This window comes from Panthera tigris, chromosome C1 (assembly GCF_018350195.1).
Source record: "Panthera tigris isolate Pti1 chromosome C1, P.tigris_Pti1_mat1.1, whole genome shotgun sequence".
Classification (NCBI taxonomy): Eukaryota; Metazoa; Chordata; class Mammalia; order Carnivora; family Felidae; genus Panthera; species Panthera tigris.
Genome location: NC_056667.1, coordinates 67,890,263 through 67,899,318, shown reverse-complemented (window position 1 = coordinate 67,899,318; position 9,056 = coordinate 67,890,263).

Sequence of the window (9,056 nt, the reverse complement as noted above, 5' to 3'; positions counted from 1 at the left end):
AACCGTAGCACTAACCAAACTGCTTAATTTATTTAGACTTTAATAAATAAGTCAGACTGCCTTTAAGAAAAGTGAAGGAATAGGACTAGCCTTCAATAAAATAGCTTTTGCTTCCCCACCTTCTTTTGTTGGGTATAAAAAATACTGCACTTGTAGTCAAATGTTGGTAATTGTAAACTATTTTCCCCAACTGTTCTTTCTTCCTGAGTATCTTTCGTTTTCTCTCTATAGCACAGGTTACCATGTAATAGTCCACATGTTAGCATTCTTCAGAATGTCAGGGATTGATTAAGGGCTAGGCCTGTCAAATACAAGAAAACAGTTTTAAAAGCTTGTAATTTCTAAGTTCCTTTTAATATGTCAGAAATGAATGGTATCCTGTGGGTCAGACTGGGCATTGGCATTGTTATTATAGGTTGATTTATGAAAGGGCTTTATTGCATAGATAACACATCTGCATTTTCTGGAGAACAAGTAAACATGTTGTAATGCACATATCATTACCCAAACACACACACACACACACACACACACACACACGCACACACACACTATCTTTGAAGAGAACCAAACCTTGAGTTAGAACCTGTATTAGAAGCAGAACAAAGTGCTAGCTCAAAGAATAAATAGCCAACTGAGATTGGTGAGCATTTCTTGGGTTTGGGTTATGAGAGAAAGGCCTAAATTCAGCTTAGGTTCAGGTTTATTAAAAGAGAGAAACTATATTTCAGGTCAAAGGAAATATATTCTAATGAAAACTCAAAGACATAGGAATAGCTATTAGAAACACAAGAGTGAGAGAGACCTAGCTCTAATTCATTGATTTGGTTCATTTTTCCATTCATTCATTAACTTCCCACCATCATGTGATGATATTGTAACACTAGCCTTCTTCACTTCACCACCAAGGCTTCCTATGCTCTGTCATTCAGCTGGTTTCCTTCTGTGTTGGTCACTTCATTTTCAGTTTTTCAAACCTATATATTGGGAGATGTTGATTTGAAACATGAAAAGATGTAGGTGTTTATTTACATAGCATGGCTTCTAGATTGAAGTTAGAATTTGGGAATGGAAACTTGATGATGCTCTCTGCTTCTTCAGTCCTGTCATCCAGGCACTCTTTCCTCACACATTATCTCTTGAACTGTTTCCTCTTCCTTTTTCTCTCCTTCTGTTTCCTTTTTCCTCTGTGTGTATGCTTTTCTGGCTCTCACGTTCACTAAATGGTTGCATAGCTCTTTCCTTACAGACTGAAAACACAGGCAGCACAGTGAGGAATGATTTCTGAAGTAGGAGAGGGTCACTATCGTCACACAGTTGTGGAATGATGAGAAAACATCTGATGGAATCTGTGAAGTACATTATTAACTGGCAAGGGATCTACTACATTCCCAGATGAATCTAGAATATTTTAGTGGCTTTCCTGGTGTTGTAATCTGTCAGTTTTTAAATTTTCTCTTTTATCTATTTTTTTTTTTCTTGCAAACCCAAAGGGTAGTCCCGGGTGGAAATAAAATGGCCTTTGTTAGGTTATGCTTCCAAAAGAACAGGGGGAAAAAGGGTTGTATGTGAGTGTGTTATGATTCTAAGTGCTTTCAAACCATTCTGTTTAATTCTCTTTGTGGCATGTAATTCCTGAGGGACGTGCACCAAATTGATAAGCTCAGTGCTAAAGTGAACTGTCTCATCTAGTCCCCAGGAGCCTCTGACTGAAGTGTCAAAATACAATCGTGCACCAGTGGCATTGCTGTCCCGTAGAAGAAACACTTCAGCACACTGTTGACATCACAAGCAAATTAAAAGACTCGCCAAAGTTAATATTCTCACATTATAACAACATCTCCTATAAATTATTAACGCCCACACGATTTATTACCCATGTTAGGAAAAAAAAAAAAAGCAAGTTGAATCACGAGCTATGCTCCTTAATGATTTATTTTTTTGGTCTTCAATGTGTTGAGGTTTATAAATCATCCAGCTCAACTCTACACTGCACCAAGGAGAAAGCAGTTGTTAGTCAGGCCCTTCCCTCACCGATGATCACCTATGCACGGGGTGGTAGCATACTCATTATTTTAGCATCTATCATCAGCCTCTGTGTTTCAGACTGGCTGTTCCTTTTCATTACTATAATGCTTAAGCCTGGCATTGAATGGATATGATTTAAGGCTTTAGATGATAGATCTAAGCCTTTTCAGAAATAAATATTAACCTCATTATTTAGGCAGGGAGGCCAAACTGACTGGTTCTATTCCGTCTCAAGGCTTCTAAGTAAATCAAGATTTACTTGGAAATCTTGTGCTCTTCACTCTGGCCCACGAGCTTCACCCCTAGTCTGCCTTGATTATAGTTCATGTTTTGAAACAAATAAATGTATTTTATTTCACTCTGAGTGGTGTATTTTATCTCTAGCTTTGCCGTTGACTTGGGTGAGGCATAGAAGTTCTCAGAGAACTTCCTAATCTATTCAATGAGTGTATCATTTTAAATAATCTCTAAGTTCTCTTTCAGACTTAAAATTCTGATAGTCATAGTGTATAACTGGAAATCAGGCAGTGATTTCCCCTGCTGTTGGAGTTCCTGAGAGTCCTCTGAATATTTGCCTGAGGCATCTGTCTGCCTTTGCCCCATATTAGCTCTAAGAGGCCTGGGGTCTATGCTGGGCCTGTCTGTCCCTAGTTGTCTGTGCTGGCCATAGAGCAGGAGAAAAATTTCAGGAGAACATGAACGTTACTTGAAAAGAAAAAAGTTGCATATGGGTTAGGATGACTGAGGTTTTTCTAGAACTGTTGGGAAAAGGTTGTAAAAACTAAAAAAAATCTTTTGAGGTTAGTTGACAGTTCAGGCCTTTGGTGACCATTTAGCCTGACTTCTTTGCTTGTTGCACATGAACCCTTAATGAGGAGCCTCTAACCTTGGTATCTTCTCAGCCCAGCCTGGACACCCTTGGTGTGCAAGCACTGATCTGTGCTCCAGGAACAACAGCTCATATTTTGAAAATAGTGTCATGTCATAGCACTGTCCTAAAGTTAGCGGTAAAATAAATACTTGAGCGTAAACTAATAAGGCATGTAAATACAAGTTTTTTTTAATAGTTTCTCTTTTAAAGGCAATTTGATACACATACTTCTTAGGAATTAAAATAATAGACATCAATAATGCATGGACTACACATTTAATTTGCTTTGCAGAAGTAAATAAACATGTCTGCATTTTTTTATGTGGCATCTTAAAACTTAGGAAACATAGTTTGAACCTCTAAAATGTGCTATGTTAGATTATGTATGAGAAGCTTGCACCAGTATCCCAGTTTCTGAGGTCACCTGCATGGAAGTCTGGCTTTTTTCCCATTTAAATATGTAAATTTGGGACCATCACTTAAGCTTAATGACTCAGTTTTCTCATCTGAAAAATAGAGAGTAATCCTCAGTCACTTCATAGGGCTGACGTGCAAGGAAAAAGACCTCATATATTTGTGAAAGTTCTTAAAAAAACTGTATAGAAGGAAAAATTACTGTTCTGATTTTAATTAAAATGAATGATGACTACACCCAATGGAATTCTCCATCCCTAATCCAAGTAGAAAAGTGGTATTCTGGGGCACTTGAGTGGCTTACTCGGTTAAGCGTCCGACTCTTGATTTCAGCTCAGGTTATGATCTCATGTTTTGTGAGATCAAGCCTTGCATCAGGCTCTGTGACAGCACAGAGCCTGCTTCAGATTCTCACTCTCCCTCTCTCCCTTTCCTGCTCATTCTTTCCCTCTCTCTCAAAATAAATAAATAAACTTTAAAAAATACTAAAAAAAAAAAGAAAGGTGGTATTCCACTCATCTACCATGAACACCTATCTGAGATAACATTTCCATATTTCTTTCCCTGCTTGAAAAGATTTTGGGGGTGGCTAAGGTAAAGGAGGGTCCTTGCTTTTACCTTTCATGGTTCAGAAACTAATATGATGTTATAGAAAACTTAGATCATACGGTGGCCAAGGCTGGTAGTTTTGCAACTTGCTTGTTGATTACGTTCATCAAGCATTTATTGGGTTCCAACTATGTGCTATTCACACAGTCAGAGAGATGAGTGTACTAGGGGTTTACCATGAAAACAATTTTCCTGTGTAGGTATCTTTTTCCCAAGTATTTGAGTGTTAGGGTATGGTGAGGATGGGATCTATCTATCGATCTATCTATCGATCTATCTATAGATATAGAGATAGATAGATCGATAGATAGATCGATAGATAGATATAGATATAGATATTTGGGAAAGTTAAGTTCAGACATTGGTTGTCTAAGATCTTTGTGCAGACATTCGACTTATTGTAGAAGTTGTAGGATAATGCCCCATTGCAGAACAAAGGCTTCAGGAGGCTTTGCTAAAATGTAAGTTTCACTCTGCTGATTAGATAGAATCATTGAACCTTATGCTACCCCATATATATACAATGGAATCTATAAGTACCCTCCTAAGAGGGGAGGCATTTAGATGAGGTCTTTAAGACTTAGGTATTGTATACCATGAATGAACATGAAAGGCTGGTTGGCATAAATAGCCATTCATTCTGTCAACAACATTAATTGAAAACTCAGGGGTGCATAAAGCCCCATTCTTGTTTATTGAGTAAGCCGCAAGAATACCTTCACATCTGTATGCAAATATTTCACAACTGTGAACACCCACTACTACCAGAGAGTGAGTGATGCTGGTGCGAAGAGGCTATCAAGTGGTGGCACATATGCGTTGGCCATGACTTGTCTACATGATGTTTGTCATAATTTTCTGCAATATACATGTCCTTTAAATATATTATGGTGCTTGTAAATACTAAAATTGTTCCACTGTCCTTGGCAATATGCCTCAACTGGACTGAAAGCCTTGGCGATGTATTTTGGCAGGATATTAGCATGTTTGCTGTATAAAGGATCGTGGATTGATATTTCTTTGCATTCTATAAAAGCTGCAGGTTTTGAATAATTTTACTATATGTACAGGGCAAATACATCTCCAATTACTGTAAGACCTTTTCAAAGAATACTTTTCCATGGTTTCATATATTCTCTCTTCTCTCTCCAAATGTACGCTTTGAGCACAAGGAATGCCATCTATTTTACTGTATCAGGGTACCTACCCGCTCGCTTCCTGGCCTTGCCTACATTAGATGTGTGACTTTGGATTGATGAGTCCCACCATTGCTGAGGCTGGTCAGCCGACTTCATCTGGCCCTACCTACATTCACTCAGCATCCACCTCCGCACCTGAAGACTGACCCAGTGACTCTGGGGCTGAGGGCTTTTTTTTTTTTTTTCTCTGAGAATAAGCTCACTTTGCAAATAAAGCAAGCCAGAAATGCCCTAGAATTGTTTTCTCTGGTGGCCAATTTCAACCAAAGATGAATGGGGAGTTGGTAGATAAATACACCAGCTTGTTTGCCCCTTGGCTGGGCTGATACCAAGTTGTGTCCTACACCATCTTTTAGGGGACCCCAGCAGGATTGAGCTCCAGTTGCCAAATTGGAACTGCCTCGAAAATGCACTTTTTACTGCCTTTTTTCCACTCCCTGTCTCATTTCTCGCGCCTTGCCATTGTTTCCTGGGATCGGCTCCCGAATAAATTTCAATAGTCTCTCTTTATCTGGGTTTCACTTTCCATGGTTTCAGTTGCCTGCAGTCAATGGCAATCTGGCAGCAGACATGCTCCTTTTGAGGTGTTGTCGGAAGGTCAGCAGTAGCCTAGCCCTTTGTCACCATGCCTACGTCATTCATTTCACTTCATGTCATCATGGAAGCGTTTTATCTCACAGCTCCACAAGAAAAAAGGTGAATACAATATAACACAGTATTTTGAGAGAGAGAGACCACATTCACAGAACCTTCATTACAGCATCTTGTTTTGATTGTTCTATTTTATTATCAGTTATTGTTGTTAATCTCTTGCTGTGCCTAATTCATAAGTTAAACTTTATCATAGGTGTGTGGTACAGGAAAAAAGTCTCTGTAGGGTTTGGTACTACAATGGTTTTGGGCATCCACTGGGGATCTTGGAATGTATCCTCTGCAGATAAGGGGGAATTACTGTGCCTTGTGTTAGAATACGCTTCTGAGGGAACCCAGTCAAAGTACTGAAGTTTCTCACATGTAAAAGAAAAACAATATACCTGCCCTACCTATCCACACAGTTACTGTGAGGATCAAATGAATATATATACATACATATATATGTATGTATGTATATATATATATATATATACATATATATACATACATGTATATGTATATATATACATATATACATACATGTATATGTATATATATACACATACATACATATATATGTGTATATATATGCTTTGAAAATTGTGCAACACTAATAAATTCATACATTTTAATTGTTATTATTGTTGCTGCTATTGTGTTTTACAAACTTTAATTCAAGGGCGTAAAATATTTGCAAATAAAATTCTCTAGCTGTGAGCTAAAGAGAAAAATATCTGAAATTAATAATGTAAGATAGGAAGTTATTGACAAAGGGTAAAGAATTCGCACCACGAGGTGAAGAGAACTTTTCAACTGCTACTGTAATACCACCCAACACCCACATAACCCTCTCCCCAAAATGACAGATGTCAAAGACAAAGGATTAAAAAAGAGACGACTGGCTTTTCCCTATTGTCACTTTTCTAGGGAAGAATATCTTTCCATCTTTTCTTTGTTTGGAAGGTGCCTTTTCATTCTATTATAAATTCACAGGGCAGGGACCGACTTTAAATCTTTATTTTGTAGAGTGCTTTTAAAAGTTGATCACATTATTCAAATATTCAAAAAGATTAAAAAAAAAATCTTGCTGACCCAAGCCAGACAGTTCGAAGACAGACAGAAGGAAAGTTTAAGGAGCTGAAGTTTTACATGGTAGTGTCCTCTTACCAACCAAAAAAGCAAGTTGAACATTGAGAAGAGAATTAAAGACTATTCAACCTTGTGTGATACCTCCCAAATAAAATGTGTGGGAAATTTTTCAGGAAAAAAAAAATGCTTTTTTTCGCTTCATACACTTTAACCTCCTTACTCAGAAACCTGTCTAGAAAAAAAAAAGTAAAACCTATGCATTCTGGAAGCAAAATGGGGGAAAAGATAAGTCAGATAAAGAACCGTGGTTGGCAATATATTTAACAGCCTAAAAAGATATGAAAGCAAATGCCAAAGCAATACATTCACATTGCAGGTTCGTGTAATTGTATCTTGCCGACTAAATGAGTTTTATTAACTGAATGAAGAGCCGAGCATTTCACTTTTTGTCACACCATAATTTTCTTAGATATTAATCGATTGTGACCACATTTACTCCAGAACTGAATAGACCACAGTGCAAGTTTAGTTTTAGCATGTGGTTGACTCTGCCATGTTGAAATAATGATCTTTTGTAATTGCTAATGATTTCAGTGAAATTTAGCACATTCAGAGTTACAGGGATACTATTGCACAGAATGAGGTCTGTCATTAGAGTCACAATTGAGTTCCCATCAAAAAATTCCTGAGATGTTAAAATAGGGACAGTGCTCGCAATCTTGTGGCTCTTTAAACGATTTTACTCTCCTGCTTTTCCTGGGAGGTTACAGTTAAGTATTTTCCTCTCTATTTGTTCTCAGGAAGCCTTTTGCTAATCTTCATTCATGTACTGGCCACTTTTTTTTTTTTTTTTTTTTTTTTGGTGATCTTTGGTTCTTAAAAGGTTCTTATTGCATTTCCCAATTTTAAACCACATTTGGACAGTCACTTTTTCCCCTACTCCCATAATACTTAGCTGATGCTGCTAGTACAGCACTTGTCATACTGGATTATAGGTAGTTGGCACAGTGGCTGTTGCCTGCATTAGACTATGAATTCCCTGAAGGCAGTAACCACCATTTCATTTTTGCATCGTTAGCACCTGTCACAGTCCCTGGCATTTAGGCGGTGCTCAATAAGTGTTTGGTGATTGAATCAAATAGACACAATGCAGTGTGTTGATGTTTAATGCATTTGTTGGCTCACATGACACCAGTTGTTCCTTATTATATTATACTTAAGTCCTCATGAAAAGGAGTTTTTAAACCAGAAAGGCATAATCACGTTTGAGTTGAAATAATTTAGTTCTTTAGCTTAGTTATCCTTCAAAAGTTGTTTGCCGTCCAATAGCTTATTGATTTTAAATATTTTCCTTCTGAAGAGCAGGATTTCAAAAAGATTTCTAATTTTTTAAGACAGACTTTTACATTGCCAAGGAAACGGCAAGACCCCGTAATAGGTGAGACCAATCTTTCACCTGATAAGTGAATTCCTACTACATTATGATTCATTCTATTTAAGCCACTAATTTTAAATCGGAAAAGGAACTGAACAAATGTTTTTAAGAATCCCAACTGTTGAAAAGTTCTGCAATATAATCTAAAATAAATACACCAACTTAAATTTTCCTTATAAAAAGGAAGCTAGTTGGTTTAAAAACTATCTTCAGAATAAATATTTATGGAGCAGAATGACGACTTATCCACAGCATTGGCGTACATTTTCTTAGTTAATGTTTGATGAAGTACTTCCATTTACAATTCATCAGTGAATGAAAAGAAGAGTTTCATTAACTATTTTTGAAAGATAATGAGGCCATGATCCCTTTCCAGATGTTTCACTCGTCAAATAATTGTGATCTTTTCTTCCAAATCTCCCTGTTGCTTGGTTCCTATTTTCTTGTTTATTGAGCAGTGCTTTATGAAGATGAAGAGAGGTACTGATTTATAAAGATGAAGAGAAGTAGAAATGCCAGACAGACGATGAAGACTGGGAAACGAAGGCATAATTTTACCTTCCCCAAATTGGAGGCTCTTGAAGTTTTATTACTAAAGGATAATTATCTCAGATGTGGAAAGAGAAAAAAAAAATTTTTTCTTGCTTTTCGTTTAGAAGCATAGGGACACTTCTGACTCTTTCTCCACAAAAGGGACTCAAGAATATGGCTCTTTGCAGAATTCCCTTAGGGGTTAAAAAAAAAGAGACTTGGATTTTTGCTTGAGAGCAGACTAATC